Genomic DNA, 21,013 nt, shown 5'->3' on the forward strand with positions numbered 1-21,013 from the left:
GGAATATACCATCTTCCAACATCATGGGATATACCATCTTCCAACATCATGGAATATACCGTCTTCCAACATCATGGAATATACCATCTTCCAACATCATGGAATATACCATCTTCCAACATCATGGGATATACCATCTTCCAACATCATGGAATATACCGTCTTCGAAATATGTCATCATTTACCAAGTGCGAACGGCAACATAGTTATTTATATATACAGCGTCAAACCTAACAGAATTTACCAATTCCGAATGGTTAATGGAGTTATGGTTCATGGCTTGGAGCACAACAGAAGTTATTAAGAACGTAATTGCAGCATGCAGGATGTCGATAAAAACAGCATTAATAAAGATCAGTACAAGGCTGTAATGTTTATAGTCTAAGCCATGTCATACAAGACGTATCGCACGCAGTCGGTCGGGCGCAAATGTTTAGTGTTTCCAGGCAGGTTGGTATTGTATACTACAGTACACTAACATGCATTTCATGTAATAACAACCTTCCCTAAAAACACCAAGCCCACCAAGGTATTACATCAAGCCCATCAAGCCCACTGAAGAGAAATACATACGCGACTACTATATGAGTGGCCGTTTGATAGGGCCTACCATATATCTTACTAAGAGCGGTTTCAAAACATTTCTAATGAACAAAAGCGAGTTGGATACGTGGGTTTTTTTTAACGACACCACTAGAGCACATACATTTATTAATCAACGGTTATTGGATGACAAAACATATGGTCATTTTGACAGTCACAGAAAGGAAACACGCTATATTTTTTCCATTAGTAGCAAGGGATTTTTTATATACACAATCCCACAGACAGGATAGCACATACCACGGCCTTTGATATACTAGTCGTGGTGCACTGGCTGGGACAAGAAATAGCCCAATGGGCCTACCGGCGGGGATCGATCCCAAACCGACCGCGCATCAAGCGAACGCTTTACCACTGGGCTACGTCTCGCCCTGGATATGTGTTTAAACAACGAGTTGTAAGATAAATGGTATCTGACGGAAACAGTTGTAGTATTTTACTTCTTACATATCCTGAAAGCCAGGTCAACAACAATACTTAAACGTCTTTTCCAGCTAGAACGTATTTACGTCATTTGTGCCTGCAGTTAAATTATACGTCACAGAGCAATCAGTCTCAAGATAAATTTATACGTCACAGAGCTGTCAATCACGATCGTGTTTCTTTCATTGGATGGTAAGGCTGTAGCGGCCAGGTCATCACCTTGGACGAGCCAATGGTATGTCTTTAAATCGATAACTCACATATGTGTGTTATTGTCTTGTGATATAAATAGCGCAAGATGTTTTCACCAATGGGTGTGTAAAAAATTAATTTCTTACACACCCGTTGAAGATTATGCTCGTACACACCCGTTGGTATTAAAGTTAATTAGCACATTACATGCGACTGTCGCGTTTTTGCCCTGCACACAGCTACCAATTAATGCCGACGAGAAGCAATGGACCTTTAATAGGCACTTTTGTACAAAAAAGAAGAGAATATATACCACAGAATGGCTTTAAATTCTTGGCTAAATTTAAGACTTAGAGCAATATTATTAAGTTTTATCTGAATAGATCTCGACAGCTCAAACTACAAATGCGATAACACGAGGAATGTGAGGTCGTCACTTAAAGGGGACAAGATAACATATCATCAAAAAGAACTGGATTCGACAAACGTGACTAAGTACAATGATGTAATTAAGATATTATCCAACTTCAGCGAAACATCTGTTTTTCGTTTCGTTTACTTTAATTTCACGTAATTCGAGTTTCCATTAGCCTTTAGTAGAGTATATACGGTAATCTCGCTGGTCGATCTGAAGCATGCAATTCCATTTATCGTTGTTTTTTTCCCCCTAAATATTCCCGAGTTATTTTCCTTTCTATACATTAAGGTTACACTACACAATTAACATTCATTAACATCTATTATGCACGTGTATATGAAAGGCATTTTCGCTGAACACGCAGTGGGTGTTTTTTTATAATACAATAAACATAGTAAGACTTACACGAAATGCAAGTTGACTGTGCAGTGGCGGTTCAACTCCAGAACTTGCTACAGGTTCGGCGTTATGCTTAAAGTTTGTTTTGTTTAACGACAACACTAGAGCACATTGATTTATTAATCATCGGCTATGGGACGTCAAACATGTTTGAGGTGTGTGAGCTGGATTGGTTTCAACTAGTATGGGAGTGGCAGAAAAAAGGAGGTATTGTCCAGTAAAGAACGCCCTCCTATAGATGAGGCACTAGTACAGATTCATGGAATCAACCACCATTTTGTCAAATGCCCATTCGACTCTGCATTGTGCAGAAATACTGTCTTGGTCACTGTTTACGGTTTGGTCGTTCAGATTTATATGAATGGTACGTCTGCCGAATTTTTTTTTTTTTTTATGAAGGTGATGTGTCCCTCCCCATCTCGTAATATCCCCTGTGTAACTATATATGAAACATATTTTAGCGGATTCCCCACTGCATTATTACGCCCCGAGTTCTGGCATGACGTTGGAAACACTATATTGCAACTCAACACGATACCAAGAATCAGTTCAGCCAGCCGTTTGTCGCTAACGCCTGCTACACTGGTTTTCACACTGAACATTAAACCGAATGACCACTTCGGGAACCAGTCAGAATAGTTTGCAGACATTTGGCGGAAAACGGCTCACTGAACGTAGGCTAGCTGCACAACAGTATTCAGCCTTCACCAAGGCAACACGTGCACGTGCAAGTTGGCGGCAAATTGGTTTGGTTAGTTATTAACACCATGTCCACCAATGTCCATTATAGACACTATTAGCATGCCCCCCCCCCCCCCCCCCCCCCCCCTTCTGAAAAAATTAGGTCTATGTTCACCAGCAGCGATCAACGCAAACGTTCGCTGAACATTTTATTGGTTACTCATGTAGTCATTCCGATTAACATCAAAATGAAAATAAAAACTGCAGTTTTTGCCACAAGCACCTTGTAATGATTTCATCGATGTTTAAAAAAAAAATTATATAGCATTTTCAGTAATTAGTTCAATTATTTAAGAAACTATAAAAAACACTATTACATATTCCAGAATGATATTTGGCGTGTTTCAGTTTCATCTTAAATAGAAATATACACATGGCGATTAGTAGTAGAGTTTCACCGGCAAGTTTAGAAAAGCGAGTCAAAATTTGGCAGACATATTTCACAGCACGCCAAACTTCAAAGGGTTATAACTTGCTAACCACTAAATATTTTTCCGTCCGGTTTTCATTAATTTACATCTTTTGGTACATATTTTTGTTTGAAATAAAAAAAACTTGACCACATATTTATTTTAATATTTTTCCTTCTGAGGTCTATGTTCACCAGCAGCTATCAACGCAAACGTTCGCAGGACATTTTATTGGTTGCTCATGTAGCTATTCCGATTAACATCAAACGTAATCAAACGAGGTTGTATGTGCTGTCCTGTGTGGTAAGTGCATATAGACGATTCCTTGCTGCTAATGAATAGATGTTGTGGTAATCTTTCTAGACCTCATGTCACGAATTAACAAATATGTTACATCCAATAGCCGATGATTAATAAACCAATGTGCTCTAGTGGTGTTGTGAAACAAAACATACTTTATTTTTAGTTTAAAGTAGCACAAATAACCTTATTTGATATGGATCGCGAAAGCAAAACACAACACAAAATCTATCTTTTTATAAACAACGTATTTTATGCACACCAAAAAAAGAAAAAAGAAAAAAAAAGGAGGGGTCTGAAATGACATATAAGGTTTACAAAAATCATATCCCCATGATCTAGACGTCTCAATTAGCTGTGTTATTTTCCCCCATCTAACTTCTTTTTTTTAAATTTATCTAACGACGCCACTAGAGCACATTGATTTTTTTTATCTTATCATCGGCTATTGGACGTCAAACATATGGTCATTCTGACACTTTTTTTTTTTTAGAGGAAACCCGTTGTAGCCACATAGTCTACTCCTTTACGACAGGCAGCAAGGGATCTTTTATTTGCGCTTCCCACAGGCAAGATAGCACAAACCATGACCTTTGTTGAACCAGTTATGGATCACTGGTCGGTGCAAGTGGTTTATACCTACCCATTGAGTTTTGCGGAGCACTCACTCAAGGTTTGGAGTCGGTATCTGGATTAAAAGTCCCATGCCTCGACTGGGATCCGAACCCAGTACCTACCAGCCTGTAGACCGATGGCCTAACCACGACGCCACCGAGGCCGGTCCCCACCTAACTTACACACAGAGATGTATCAATGACGGTATATTCAACAGTTCCTGTAGCAACTGCAACTGCTCTGTGTTCTAAAGCACACGCACGTGTAATGCATGTAACATCATACTTGAGTATGTATCCAAGACGAGTTACCTAACGACACTCGTGCCAAATTCCTGTATTCCCAGAATACACACAAACGAGCGATATCTCATTTTGAGCGCGCTTACCGATAGCTAACGAGCATAGTTGAAGACATCATCCCACCATTTGTCGCGTCTTTACTTGGACTTGCAAAAATGGTTTAACGTGCACATTCAGAGCAAGCTGTTGTAGCGCACGCCTGTCCTGGGCACGTCTTAACTTGGTGTCTTGGCTTAATATAGTCCGGCATAGGAAATAGTCCCTCATCAAAAAAATTAAAAACACCCACAAAATACTGTAAAAAAAATATTTGTGTTGCCAGATAGTACATTTCGTTGAGTACTTAAATAAAACAGGTAGCATCATAAATTCGTGTTATATGTATACATGTATCATATTTTCGTTGTGTCCTTAAATTCGTTGACTGCATCAGTGAATGAATTACACGAAAGTACAGTAGTACACAATTCAGATATGTCTTTTCATAACTCTCTTTTATGAGTTCAACTTGGTTGACTTCTGTAGCATTGAAATGGTCCATTGGTTCGCAGTTACTTGTTATATTATGTAGTACTAACTAATAACATTTCATTTCAACTTGTATCCAATTAAGGTTCAAGCACGCTGTCCTGGGCACAAAACCTCAGCTATCTTGGCTGTCTGTCCTGGACAGTGGGTTAGTTGTTAGTGGTTAGTCTTGTTGTTTTTGTTGTTTTGTGGGGGTTTTTTTTTTTTTTGGGGGGGGGGGTTGTTTTTTTTTTTTAATATATTTATTGTCCCAGATATTTATATATTGATAATGTCAGGGTTGGGGCCCTGAAATCATTATCTTACAATAGATACATAAATATAAAGTGCATTCAATAAAATTACTAATTAATTGAAACAGTCAAATTTGGAGCACAAAATTAATGACAGAATAAATATATAATAAAAAAAGAAATTAAACAGATAGACAAAGAGAAAAGAAGAAAAGAAAAAAATCCATATTTCCAAATATAGAAAACAAACGTTATTGGCTTTTAGGTTACAACCCCCCCCCCCCCCCAAAAAAAAAAAAACAACCCACCACCAACAGTATGTGTCTTATAGTGGTTAGTGAGAGAGAAGAGAATGTAGTGGTCTTACACCTACCCATCGAGTACTACCAATCACACACAGAGCTGCTTTTACTCCGTAAATATTTGCACATCGAACTTTGACACGGAACTCTCTTCTTTGGTACTATGCAACCTGTACTGGTATGCATATGGCGACGCGTCCACCTACACAAATTGCAGTTAACTTGGTTGTGATCATCTGCAAGTCGAAGGTAAGCTACCCTTTGTCATAAAGCCCCCCCCCCCCCCCCCGCTCCCCCCATACGCATATAGATGTAAAACACTGTGTGAAAGTGTAACTATTCAATGGGGAAGCAGTGTTTCTGCCAGAAATAATGTTTTTGGTATAGCGCTACGAAACTGAATATTTATACAGTGTGTATGTGTGCTGAATGCAACCGCAGTAGATGGCATCCCCCAGAAAGATTGTTTTTCCATTACCATAGTTTGACACCCAATAGCCGATGTATTTTTCGTGCTGGAGTGTCGTTAAACATTCATTCATTCCCCCAGAAAGAAAATGGGTTAGAGTTAGGGTTAAGACAATCATACAATAATGATAAGAGTCTTTAATTTTGTCAGAAGGTCAGCTGAAAATAAAATCTGCAAAAAACATTTGGGTATGGCGCCATACCAATTTTACCCTCTGGCAGAAACCCTGGGAGGTGTAATGTCATTACATGGACATTCGCCTTACTATTAACGCAACAACTACCATTAACCCACTATTCTAGACAGACAGACAAGATAACTATGATGATGTGAACCCATTGCTTCAACCACAAGAAAATAAATTAAAATATAAACAAACATTTTGTGAGTACTGCTAAAGCAATACATGCCTCCTACCGGGCCCCAACAGAGTTTCATACATCCTTCGCCGATTCACACAGTTTGCGGATGTTTTGTTGTTGTTGTTGTTGTTGTTGTTGTTCATACCCCGATGAATGTAAAAGCAATAACAGACAATCCTCAATTAAATAATGTGTAAATTAACTGTAAACATTATTATAATCAGGATCAGGATCAGTGGCTTTAAATGTTTTGTAATTTTTGATCGACTAAATCAACGTTAATAAAATAGCGTAGGTTTGGGGGGGGGGGGGGGGGGGGGTATTTTTCTTCTTCCTAATAACGTATTCTTTTGTTGATATGTCAACAGTAACTTACCTCTATTATGATTAGCGCCTAATCTTCTGATATATAACAGTCTAGTGCGTCCATCTTGTAATACAGGGATTGTATTAGATGGATAATTAACATATACATATATTTAGTACATATTTAGCGCATAGTTAGCGCATCCTACATTCACTTCTTGTGTTAAAATATAAAACTATACAAATCTGTGAAAGACCAATAATGTTTTGTTTGGGGGTTCTTCGTAGGTGCTTTTATTTCTTATATATTTTTATCTGTAGTCACGCAAATATACGAGGGACATATTCCCTTTACACCGGTGTTAAAATTACGTTAACACCGGTATGGCGGGATGTAGCCCAGAGGTAAAGTGCTCGCTAGATGTGCAATCGGTCTGGGATCGACCCCTGTCGGTGGGCCCATTGAGCTATTTCGCGTTCCAGTCAGTGCCCCACGACTGGTATATCAAAGGCCGTGGTATGTGCTATCCTGTCTGTGGGATAGTACATATAAAATATACCTTGTTATTAATAGAAACATATAGAGGGTTTTCACTCTAAGACTATATGTAAAAATTATCAAATGTTTGACATCCAATAGCCGATGATTAATAAATCGATGTGCTCTAGTGATGTCGTTAAACAAAACAAACTTTTGCTTGAACACCGGTTGACCTACAATTAGATAAACTTTCACCTGTTTTTTTTTTGTTTTTTGTTGTTGTTGTTGTTGTGTGTGTGTGTGTGTGTGTGTGTGTGTGTGTGTGTGTGTGTGTGTGTGTGTCTGTCTGTGTGTGTGTGTATGTATGTGTGTGTGCGTGCGTGTGTGTGTGTGTGTGTGTGTGTCTGTCTGTGTGTGTTCTGTGTGTGTGTGTGTGTGTGTCTGTGTGTGTGTGTGTGTGTGTGTGTCTGTGTGTGTGTGTGTGTCTGTGTCTGTGTGTGTATGTGTGTGTGTGTGTGTCTGTGTGTGTGTGTGTCTGTGTGTGTGTGTGTGTCTGTGTGTGTGTGTGTGTGTGTGTGTGTGTCTTCTTTGCTTTGTTTTGTAAACAGAAACTTCTATGTAGGACACATTCTATAATTAACAATACATATTGTATTATACTAGTCTAATCATAGCCACTGGCTGTCATTTGGTCTAGTTTGGAAAGTTACAATGAATGACTAAACTATGGCATTTCCTCGTTCAAAGACGGAGCCTGTTTTCATTTAAGGATGCAGTATCATGTGTGTGTGTGTGTGTGGGGGGGGGGGGTGTCTTATGTTTGTTAGGTTCTCCGCCCCCTTTTTAAATAATAAAAATATACTCGATACTGTAGCTTTAATTACTAGATTTGAGCTTTAACTGATAAAAATATATTCGTGATTGCAGCTTTAAATAATAAAAATATACTCGTGATTGCAGCTTTAAATAATGAAAACATATTCGAAATTATAGTTTAAATAATAAAAATATATTCAAGACTAGTTTAAATAATAAAAATATATTCGAGATTTTAGTTTAAATAATTAAATGTAATCGAGAGTACAGCTTTAAATAATAAAAAATGTTGCTCGTACTTTAAAGATTCGATTCTTCCGCCTTTATTGAAACGCTGATAATCTATATCCCACCTGTCTAAACCTGTTTTTGGCAGAATCGTTTGATGCTTTCGGTCAATTAGAAGATGGCTTGGCTGATCGTTTCTAATTTGTGTACTAATTGATAGCGATAAAGAAACGGGCGGTGAAACTTGCCCTGGATAGTTTAACGACCATATTAATCATAACAGCAAATCTCACGTTTCAGTCATAACTTTGGCTTGGTCCAAATTCAGCGTTGCCAATTGACCGCAATATTGGACATCAACAAACCAATTTAGGTTTGGTTTCAGTTTCCTGTCTCGGATTCCAAATAAAGCGATGGGTCTGTGAGTCAGTCTGTGCTACGCTAAATTATAACTTTACCATATCGCGTGTATCGGTACCAGAACCAGTCTATTGGTTCAACCGATCAGATTTGATATCTTCCCCCATCAACGCATTGCAGGGGTTGTGTGTGTGTGTGTGTGTGTGTGTGTGTGTGTGTGTGTTTGTGTGTGTGTGTGCGTGCGTGTGTGTGTGCGCGCGCGTGTGTGTGTGTGTGTGTTTCTTTCTGTCTGTCTGTCTCTCTACCTCTCTGTGTATGTGTGTACATCTGTTTGTATGCGTGTGTCTGTGTATGTATCTATGTGTGTGTTTGTCTCTCTCTCTCTCTCTCTCCCTCTCTCTCTCTCTCTCTCTCTCTCTCTCTCTCTCTCTCTCTCTCTGAGTGTATCTGTCTGTGTGTACGTCTGTGTGTCTATCTGTGTGTATGTCTGTGTGTGTGTATGTCTGTGTGTGTGTTCGTGTGTGTGTGTTGTGTATGTGTATGTATGTATGTATGTGTGTGTGTTTTGTGGGTGTGTGTGTGTGTGTGTGTGTGTGTGTGTGTGTGTGTGGGGGGGTAATGTAGTTAGAAGAATAACCTAATAAACCAAGCTCCCTTGCTACTAAGCGGGTTTCCTCACTAAGACTATATGTCAAAATTACAAAATCTTTAACATCCAGTAGCCAATGATTAATAAATCTATGTGCTCTAGTAGTGTCGTTAAACAAATCAAACTTTAATTGTCTTGTACCACTTTGAATACACCAATGGTTATGTTCTGATTTGAAGACGAATATGATTGCAGATAAATATCCTATCAATTATCTTCTGTTCACAACACTATGGTCAGGTCAGGTCATAGGCTTTACGTACACATTCAGAGCAAGCTGTTGTAGCGCACGCCTGTCCTGGGCAGGAAAGGTGGGGTGGGAAGGACGAGGGGCCGCCTGCACTGGCAGGTGCAAGGGAGCACCAGCAGCCCGACCGTGGTCGGTAACAGGCGGGGGGGAGGGGGGGGGGGGTAATGGTGCTATGGAATTTTGAAGGAGCAAAGAATACTGCCAAAGAGAAAAAGGTGCGCGATTTTTATTTAGGAAGTTTTGAGCGGTCGGTCAAAATAGAAAGATCAGGAGCTAACATAGGTTTTGATTTTAGTGAGTCGAAAGTAGCTCGTTCACACAATGGTTTTGTACTAAATAGTTATACTATAGCATGTTAGCATTATTTAGAATGGTCTGCTAGGCCTTTTTGTTGTAAACAGTCGAAGTAACAACTAGGCCCTACTAGTTCATTATTCCATGAAAAGTTCAGCCTTATTAATTACAACGCAATCATGGTCGCAAGAGATATAATTTCATTTTAATTTGATTTTCGTGCGTACGTTAAACCAAGGTTCATGCACGCTGTCCTGGGCAACGACCTCAGCTATCTTGGGATTCATGACTGCACTTCAGAAATTATTCCAATGAGCTCTGTCCGATGCTAGTTTTAATTCAGTAAACCTAGTCTGGGAGTGGCAGTCCTCTTTGTGGCGGTGCAAGAAGGATGAAATCTCCAGCACTAGGTACAGATTAATGGAATCTATCGGTATCACTATTTTGCCAAATTCCCATTCGACTCTATATCGTGCGGCCGTGGTATGTGCTATCCTGTCTGTGGGATGGTGCATATAAAATAACCCTTGCTGTTAATCGAAAAAGAGTAGCCCATGAATTGGCGACAGCGGGTTTCCTCTCTCAGTATCTGTGTGGTCCTTTAACCACATGTCTGACGCCATATAACTGTAAATAAAATGTGTTGAGTGCGTCGTTAAATAAACCATTTGTTTCTTTAATAAAACATATCCTTCCTTTCTTGTATCGTGCGGATAACAATACGGCCCTCATCATGTATTACGGTTTTGTCGTTCAGATTTTAGTTGTTAGTTATTAGTGAGAGAAATATCGGTGTAGTGGCCTTACAGCTTCACACGTGATGGGTGCCAGTACCGGGATGTGAACCCAGTACCTACTCGCCTTGGGGCCAATAGCTCAATCACTATGCCAACAAGGTCGGTGTTAGATATTAACTTGCATGTCTGGAGGTACGAATGTTGAGAAAGTAAAATGGCCGCATCCATAATTAGATTGTTTCGAATAATCTACACACCAACGGGATCTGATACTAATTCTGTAGAGAGGTGAAAAGGGATCCTAGCTACATGCAAGAGAAGAACGTCAAACATTCACCAGATAATGACAACTAATGATGTTCTTTTCTCTTTATTAAATACAGATGACGTAGCACTTCGGGCATGCGTCTAGTAGGCATGGGACGAAACCGAATCTCTTGTTTGTGTGTGACCAACCAACCCGTTGTCGATAGATTGTAATTTCGTTAGTATATTAATAACATCACTCTGGGCTTGAGTAAGGTGATGGGTTTTGGGATAAATATGACTCAAGGGTCATAGGATATGGCCCTGAAACTTGGTGTAAGACAGGGTTTTCAGTAAGGTGGTGGGTTGAGGTAATTATTTCTCAAAAGTCACAGGATATGGGAACTGACGTTATTGCTGTTAGACAGGGTTTTCAGTAAGGTGGTGGGTTGGGCAATAATGGCTCAAAGGTCACAGGATATGGGACCTCAAATACGAATAAATGGGGGTAAATATTACTCCAGGGTCATAGAATATAGCCCTGAAACTTGGTTTTAGACAGGTTTTTAAGTAAGGTGGTGGGTTGGGGTAATGATGGCTCAAAGGGACCTCAAACTATTGGTGTTAGGGTTTTATATTGGCGATGCATATATAATAGTTTGGCGTAGTTCTAGTTGAACCCTTCAACTAGATTGTGGAGGGGGGGGGGGGGCGTAAAATGTCTTAATGCTTTCTTCCTACAACATGGGGTCTGAAAATACTGGAGTAAGACAGGGTTTTATATTGGTGATGTATATATATTAATCTGGCGCACAATCCGAGATAAGCCCTTCCCCTAGATTGTGAGGGCATAGTCGCTGATCATCTCTCTTCCTCTGGTGAAGTCACGTTTCCCCACTCATCACCCATCCATCCCCCCCCCCCCCCCCCCCCCAAACAAAAAAACACAAAAACAAATAAAAAACTTGCTGAAACAAAACCAGTAAAGTTATACAAATCTAACAAAACTTCTGAGTTAATTTATTTGAAAAGCCAATTCCAGATGTGGTTTTCTAAGCATTCTGTCATGCACTCGAAGAACAAGTGTTTATTTAATTTAGCTTTATAATGAAACTCTTTATCAGTTGGAGTCTACTTGCCTTTTCTGACCGACAGAGAATTTTAGCATCTGCTGTGTGTAAATCTTTCCTACCTATCTGCGCATCCCATAAGAAAAACAAAACAAACGACAAAACCAACTGTCGGCAGAACGCCAACCGTAACATCTTAAACGAGTATATTGTTTAAAGCTTTCAAAAAAAATACAGATTTAATCACTACAATAAAAGTTTATTTTGGTTGAATATCTGTACACTCAAAGGTAACATTCGCACAATCAGATGTGAGTTTTAACGACTCGATGGGTAGGTGTAAGGCCACTACACCCTCTTCTCTCTCACCGACCACTAACAATTAACATCTAACCTACATTCGTGGAAAGACATCCCAGACAGCTGAGGTGTGTGCCCAGGATAGCGTGCTTGAACCATAAACACGAAAATCAAATGAAATGAATGAATGATATATATATATATATATATATATATATATATATATATATATATGAAACGAACAATTTAAACAAAATATACCATATATTGTAGTATTGGATACAGACTGGAAGTAAATCAAGTTATTTCATTTATGGTACAATTTTTAGATGTACTGTATACCGATGAATGGACATGTAACTCTAAATTGAATAAAGTTAAAAACAAACAAACTTATACCACTTTTCACATTTTCATTTACGTAAATATATATATATATATATATATATATATATATATATATATATATATATATATATATATATATATATATATGTGTGTGTGTGTGTGTGTGTGTGTGTGTGTCTGTGTGTGGATCAAAAGGTTTTCTTAACACATTACCATCAAATAATTTAAACCTTTTTTTTCTGATACAGGTATGACGGCAACTGATGAAACAGCCAAGAAAAGCATGTGTAGTTCTACCTTTAGTCTGTGTGTACTGTACTGCATTATCGATTATTTCAGTATCAATGTAGGTGAAGCTGCATACGTTGACTGTTTCAGCATTTTGTCTTCAACCATATATTTAAAATGAGATTTAATCTACCGTATATAAGTTGATGGTAATTTGTTCAGAAACGTTTTTATTACATAGAAATGTTATGAGAGTTGGTATGGGTTTAAAACTTAATCTTATATTTTTATGTGAAGTTTGAGATTATTTAGCATGAAGTTACATGCCACTTCTTTGGTTATCTTTTGACACAAATGGACAATATGTAATAATTGCACATACATGGCACGTGCATGTCGTATGACCCATCTCACTGAAACGCGATCTTACTGTACAGTGAGCAAACCCAACGCTATCACATGACCCCGGTGACATATCGGTTTCCTACCAATCAAAACACCGCTATAGTACATTTAAGTCGCCTGAACAGGAAACGTAATTGAGCATTGGCATAGCCAAGATTTATATAAAAGATGATGGAAGGGAGATGTATTTGGGGGCATGGCTCCAGTTGCCCCCACCATTCACCCCTCTGGGTACGCCAGTACCTGGAAACACTGTACCAACACTGGGATGGGAGATAACCTTCCACATGGGTTCGTATTTAGGAAACCAACATTTGTACAAAGACCAATCGTAATTTTGGCATTGTTTTACCCCACCGACTGCCTCTCATTCCGCCAGTCTCGTTTCGTCAGCGTTAGTTTTAAGTTCCACCGTGTTGACAGATTAGTGTGTTATCGGCTGCTACATCCACAACCCCTTCCGAGTTAAATAATGCGCGACGTCGTCTGCCAGGCTTTGTTATTCATATTATTAGTTGTAATGCGTTCAGCATGCAGCGTGCATCGTTAACGTTTGCAGACAACGGGACTTGTCCCCTACGTGCTTTTTGTTGATCTTTTTGTAATTGGTATTGTTGTTTGTTGGGGTTTTTCATGAATTTGTAGTTTGTTTTTGTTTGTTGTTGGTGTGGGGTTTTTTGTTATGTTTTTCTTTTTTTTTCAGGAGTGGCTGTCCTCCTATGGACGAGGCACTAGATAGAGATTCATGGAATAAAAGCTATTTTGCTAAATTCCCATTCAACTCTGTTTTGTGCAGATATAGTCTTTTAGTTCAGTAGTAATTATTATTGCCAAATGGTTAAAAAAAAACACCCACAAAATAAACCAAGAAACAAACAAACAAACAACAACCAAACAAACAAAACAACCAAAAAAACATTTTATCTAAATATTTATTGTAAAAACATGAATACGGATTATATATCATTATTTAACCATTGTTATATTGTTAAGTTATTACCAAATTTATGTTACTAATTATTATTATTATAAAAATATTAAATAATTTAATGTACTATTTGGTATTTACTGTTTATTACTAATTATGGTTAGTAACGGATTACAGATTTGTACTGATTACTAATCATAATTATTAAATTATTTTAACATATTAATTACTAATGGTTATAGCCTGACTAATTACTACACCTAACACATAATTACAGATAACTTAATCATTGCTAATTATTATGTATATTACCACATACGTGGTTTTTACTTACTACGACTTATTACTGTTAACAAATTGTTACATAAATTTCCTTATTAATTATTAGGCATTTGTAATTACTACTAAAAACTATTTACTGTATAATTTACAAATTATTTTGAACGTGCTGATTACTGAGTACAGTATCAATGTTATCAAATGGTTATATGCCTTGGATTATTAACCATTCATTGTTATTGAATAGAATATAATAGATATTAACTTATTATTAGTGTTAACAAGCAATTAAAGATGTTAACTTATTATTAGTGTTAACAAGCAATTAAAGATGTTAACTTATTACTAGTGTTAACAAGCAATTAAACCATTTTACTTGTATATTAACTATTATTATTATTATTGCCAATACATATTTGATAAATAAAATAAATTGCACTGAATTGTATTCGCTTAGGCAACAGTAATATAAATGGAACTTACATAGATACCATAAACTGTCTTCAATTAACAGTTTCATCCGTCTATTTAATTCAAATTTAAACGTATTCACAATAAACTGTTGCATCGGTACTGCGCATTAATTAACAGTTTTGTCCGTCTGTTTAATTCAAATTTAAACGTATTCACAATAAACTGTTGCATTGGTACTGCACATTAATTAACAGTGTTATCTGTCTATTTCCAGCCAGTGCACCACGACTGGCATATCAAAGGCAATGGTATGTACTACCCTGTCTGTGGGATGGTGCATATAAAAGATCCCTTGCTGCTAATCGAAAAGAGTAGTAGCCCATGAAGTGGCGACAGCGGGTTTCTTCTCTCAATATCTGTGTGGTTCTTAACCATGTCTGACGCCATATAACCGTAAATAAAATGGGTTGAGTGCGTCGTTAAATAAAACATTTCCTTCCTGTTTATTTCATTCAAATTTAAACGTATTCACAATAAAACAATTACAAAATTTATTACACACCAGTGTAAGATATTGCTTATGTCATAACAATCACTCAATATCTAACTAGTGTAATATCGGCATGACGTGAGCGTGACGTAGATCGCTTGCTGACCCAATTCGTAGAGAAATAACGTGTAGTAGGTCTCGACATCTGCTTACTTCTGCGTTACGGCTTATTTGCAGTTGGTTTGTAATAAATAAAATACTAAACTAGCTTGCCTGGCATACAATTTTTATGAAACTCGTGAACAGTGTTGGTATCTGACTCGCTTTCGCTCGTCAGATACCTAAACTGTTCACTCATTTCATAAAAATGGTATGACAGGCGAGCTCGTTTAGTATTCTATTGTACTACATTTCTTGACACGAGAACTTATCACATAATATACACGCTGATAGCGGTATATATTATATATAGAATACTATAGTATTTAATTTATTACAAACCAACTGCAAATAAGCCGCAACGCAGAAGTAAAGAGATGTCGGGACCTATTACACGTTATTTTTCTGCGAATTGGGTCAGCAAGTGATCTACGTCACGCTCACGTCACGCCAATATTACACTAGTTAGATATTGAGTGATTGTTATAACATGAGCAATATCTAACACTGGCGTTTAATAAAGCAGCGTATGCTTTCCTTGTATAGTTTTACCGGAATGTTGAGTGGCGACAGCGGGTTTCCTCTCTCAATATCTGTGTGGTCCTTGACCATATGTCTGACTCGATATAACCGTCAATAAAATGTGCTGAGTGCGTCGTTAAATAAAACATTTCCTTCCTTCGTGCCAGATTGGAGATATCTTGAACAAGATTCGAATGTAAACTAGAGGTAGTGTTAACAAAACGCATCTCATTTGTGATTCATACAAATCAAACGAAGAAGAATGAAAAAGACGACAACGAAGAAGTGAAAGAAAAGAAAGGAAAGACAGAAAGAAGAAATGACGTTAAAGTTTGTTTTGTTTAACGACATCACTAGAGCACATTGATATATTAACCATCGGTTATTGGATGTCAAACATATTTGGTTATTTTTGACACAGCCATAGAGAGGAAACCCGCTAAAAAAAATTCCATTAGTAGAAGGGATCTTTTATATGCACCATTCCACAAACAGGATATCACATACAACGGCCTTTGATATACCAGTCGTGGTGGACTGGCTGGAACGACAAATAGCCCAATGTGTCCATCGAAGGGGATCGATCCCACACCGACCGCGCATCAAGCACTGGGCAACGTCCCGCCCCCACAAATTATTAATAACGAATGTGTCAGAATATTTGATATTGCTGGTGTGTCAAGTAAAGTCTTACTATCCATATGGCATCTGTGTAGTTTCGACCGGTCTCGGTGTCATCGTGGTTAGGCCGTCGGTCTACAGGCTGGTAGGTACTGGGTTCGGATCCCAGTCGAGGCATGATATTTTTAATCCAGATACCGACTCCAAACCCTGAGTGAGTGCTCCGCAGGGCTCAGTGGGTAGGTGTAAACCACTTGCACCGACCAGTGATCCATAACTGGTTCAACAAAGGCCATGGTTCGTGTTATCCTGCCTGTGGGAAGCGCAAATAAAAGATCCCTTGCTGCCTGTCGTAAAAGAGTAGCCTATGTGGCGACAGCGGGTTTCCTCTAAACAAACAGTGTCAGAATGACCATTTGTTTGACGTCCAATAGCCGATGATAAGATAAAAAATCAATGTGGTCTAGTGGCGTCGTTAAATAACACAAACTTTACTGTGTTGTTTCCAAACCTCATTCAAATATGACATGGTAGCAGTCACATTTTGTCAAAAAAATATCTCTTTGACACCGATTTGTGCAGAGATACGATTTCTATTTAAAGCAACGGTTTTGTCGTATAGATTTATCTAATTTTACAGGTGAGTAAATATAGGTTCATGTCTGGAGCTCTAAAACGAGAAATAATCGATCGGCTCTTCTGTTTCAAAGCATCGTTTTCGAGTCGACAAACAACTACAGACGAGCGTTTGACATTTCGCTAACAATATATAATTGGCTAGTGCACATAAGGTTATTTTAATATGCGTACACTGTTGACATACGAGGTTTTGAATGAACCAACGAGTATAGACCATTACACAGTGAAAGTTTGTTTAGTTTAACGACTCCACTAAAACACATTGATTAATTAATCATCTGTTATTGGATGTCAAACATTAAAAAAACAAATTATACGAAGTCTTACAGAAAACCAGCTATATTTTTCCATTAGCAGCAAGAGAGCGTATATATTATATACCATGTCCCACAAACAGGACAGCACATACCACTCAATAAACAGGTTGTTTAAATCATGATAATTCCCAGGCTCGTGGTTGTCTACACTAAACACCAGCTAACACTGTCTGAACCTATGAACAAAAACCCTATATGATCAATATTGACTTATCAGACAGCGCTTTATAATCTTTAACAAATCGAAGAACACAAAAAAAACCATCATACAAGGTTTCTCAAATCACGAAAAGTGTATGCCATCTGATTCTTTACACGCAACTGATAACATTGTCTTCGAAACGACCCTACGGACCTGATAAATCTCGTGGTGAAAATTGGACGCAGAAACACTGAATGTTTTCTACAATACAATTTTGGAATAACCATCGCCATACCTCGAGGGTACTCTAGCCATATTCCGAGAACAAATTAAACTGGTTCTCGATATATGATGAGTCTACGGGGAAAACGTTCAGTCACATTTTGGTGAAATGGATATTTTTTTTTCACTCTACTAATACATGGGCGTAGGAAGTTTGCCAAAAAGTAGGGGGGGGGGGGCGTATACATACACACACACACACACTCACTCGCACACACACACAAACATACATACGTACGTAGATATATATAAATACATGTATAAATATGTATAAAACATCGCTGCTGCTACAAAGTGGGAAGCACATGCCCCTTGCGCCCCCCCCCCCCCCTTCCTACGCCAGTGTAATATAATCAACAGCACGGTTTCATTATGTATTTCATTGTAAATTTGTAAAACGAGTTAAACTGTTATGTTGTTCAACCAGCAAACGTTTCATTCTGCTAGCCTCCATTTGGTGAAAAACATATTCACTTTAAAGGGACATTCCTGAGTTTGCTGTAATTTTTAAGATGTTATCGACTAATAGAGACTTTTTAACGAGTGTAATTACATATCAAATATATTTTCCTGCATAAAATATTAGTGGCTGTATATTAAACGTGTTTCTGATCGTTCTAATATTTGTACTGGGTTAAATTTTATTTTATTTTCTAAAATATTTCTTTTCGTACGTACGAAATTATTTAAAGTCAAAATCCAGTTTGGGCTTCTACAAATATTAAGACGACAAGAAACACATTGAATATACAGACACTGGTATTCTAAACAAGAACATATATTTAATATGTAAGTTTAATAATATAAATATTTTATTAGTCGGAAACATCTTACAATGCAGCAAACTCGAGAATGTCCCTTTAAGAAAATAATGATCAACCATGATGTCCACAAGGTCAAATTAAAAACTATATTATTATTATTATTATTATTATTATTTTCTTAAAATAATAAAATCAGCAAAACCATTATTTGATGTACGGCACAGCATCAATAACATTCTACAGTAATACAGTGTACCGTGTCCTTTATGTGCAGTGAATCAGAACACACATTCGGGCAGTCAACCTTTTAAATCAGTCTTTCTCAAAACTATACAGTGTCATTACATTAATTTTTGAAAACCAAATCTAGATATCGCATTACCTTAACTGAACCATGATGGAGTGAAATCCATATCAATCCTCTTAGCAATTCAGTTATTTTCACAAAATATCATTAATAAGTGAAGTATGGTGGTTACGTAGATGTTTGAATGAAGTACATTTAAAGGGAAATCAATTTTTGTTCATGTAATACTTTGTTAGGCCATTTAATAGGTCAGTGGTCTATGACAATATGCCTTTCATATCCTTTTAACATGACTGGAGGACACTTGCACTACCAACCTCGTAATACTCTCTCTCTCTCTCTCTCTCTCTCTCTCTCTCTCTCTCTCTCTCTCTCTCTCTCTCTCTCTCTCTCTCTCTCTCTCTCATGTCTCTGTATGTCTGTATCGCTCCATCTATCTCTTTCTTTCTCTCACCCTTTCTTCGTCTCTTTCTCCATCTCTCACCCTGTCTATCTCTCCATTTCTCTCTCTCTCTCTCTCTCTCTCTCTCTCTCTCTCTCTCTCTCTCTGTCTGTGTGTGTCTCCCCCCCCCTCCTCTCTCTCTCTCTCTCTCTCTCTCTCTCTCTCTCTCTCTCTCTCTCTCTCTCTCTCTCTAAAAAAAAATCGTGACTTTTAGGATCCCAAAAGACCAACAACGACATTCAGCATTAAATTAGAGTTTCTGAGCCGCCTAGACACACGGGTTTTAACTGTACCTTGTGGAACGAAGACATCTATCGATCAAAGCAAAATGTCAGTGAACACCGAGTGAACATTCCAACTGAAAAACATGGCAATGACACATCGTCATCAGCCAACCGACCGACCGACCACCCACAGAATGTAACGACGGGCTTCAAAACTCTTAACATAATATGCATAGATTTACTTATATAGAGACACTTACCTCAAAACTGTCGCCGTTTCGTCCAAAAAATACCTTGTGTGTACGAATGCAATAAATAAATCAGTGTAAACTGGCGTAAATATTTTCACAACTTTCGATATGTAACGGTACACAGTCCTTCTCTGTTGGTGTTATCTCGCGCATTGCGCGTGCAGCACACTGCGCGTGACCAGCGCTGCATTCGTCTAGGTAACGGTTCGTCTGCTTGACTAAAAGTAACATGAGAGCCAAAATGAACGCGTTCGCGAGACTGACGTCAGTAGCCTGGAGGTCCAGCCCACGGCACCAAGCGGAATATCGATACGCCGAACGCTACATTCCTGGAAGTAAATCACAGGCGATTTTTCGGCAAACTGAGGATGAAACGTGTTTTCAATAGAATGTCTTTCTATCATCGGCTACATTGAGGCCTTGGCGGGATTTCTGTCAGCTTAGAGCTAAATGTGCAGTACCACTGCGCACGAGCGATGACATGACGTCAAAGGGAGCAATTTCAGCTAATGTCCGTATCACCCTCCGAGCATGTGTCCTGTGAATAGTAGGACCATTGAAAATAAAAATGGAGTCGGTTTTCCCGGTCGGTGCCTTCACAAGCATAACCAAGCAAATGCATAAAAAATTAAATGCAGACTACTCATTAGAAAATGTTTTTCTGGTAATGATTCTTATTAATGAAATTATCTCTACGGGAAATAATGTATATATTCAAGTCTGACAAGAATTGGCTACATTAAAGGGACACATTCCAGTACTTACAAATTTTAAAATGTATCCATCTAACAGAGTGCGTTTTATGATAGTGGTTGTGTTTGTTTTTTCTTGTTGTTTTTTGTTGTTTGTTTTGTTGGGGTTTTTTGTTGTTGTTTTGTGGTGGTTTTTGTTGTTGTTTGTTTGTTTTTTGTTTTTTTGTTGTTGGTTTTTTTTTGGGGGGGGGGGGGGGGGGTAATATTCATGTCTGCACATCGTACAAGTTGTATATAACTAAATGAAATTATCAGAGGACAATAATAACGTCTAAAGCTGCCACCAACATATGAAGACTATAATCGTCCACTCTTAGAATAAATCACAGAAAATGGGGAGTGGGTAATGTTGTTAGTTTTAGTATAACTGACAGAAATCATATCTAACCACCTTAGTTCCGTACAAACATTTCAGTGCTAACTGTAGAGGTACCTTGCACAAGTACCTGGTATATATGTATATAT

The 21,013-nt window shown here is 38.0% G+C and overlaps 1 protein-coding gene across 3 annotated transcripts in view; it reads right to left on the reverse strand.

The window, feature by feature from the left end:
- Nucleotides 1-20,019, reverse strand: part of LOC121387632 — a 168,440-nt gene extending 148,421 nt beyond the window's left edge. For all 3 annotated transcript variants that reach the window (XM_041518804.1, XM_041518803.1, XM_041518805.1), the window contains exon 1: nucleotides 19,806-20,019. The gene's annotated coding sequence lies outside the window, so the exon portion shown is untranslated. The remainder of the gene's footprint in view (nucleotides 1-19,805) is intronic.
- Between the last annotated feature and the right edge of the window lie 994 nt (nucleotides 20,020-21,013).

This window comes from Gigantopelta aegis, chromosome 13 (genome assembly GCF_016097555.1).
Source record: "Gigantopelta aegis isolate Gae_Host chromosome 13, Gae_host_genome, whole genome shotgun sequence".
NCBI lineage: Eukaryota > Metazoa > Mollusca > Gastropoda > Neomphalida > Peltospiridae > Gigantopelta > Gigantopelta aegis.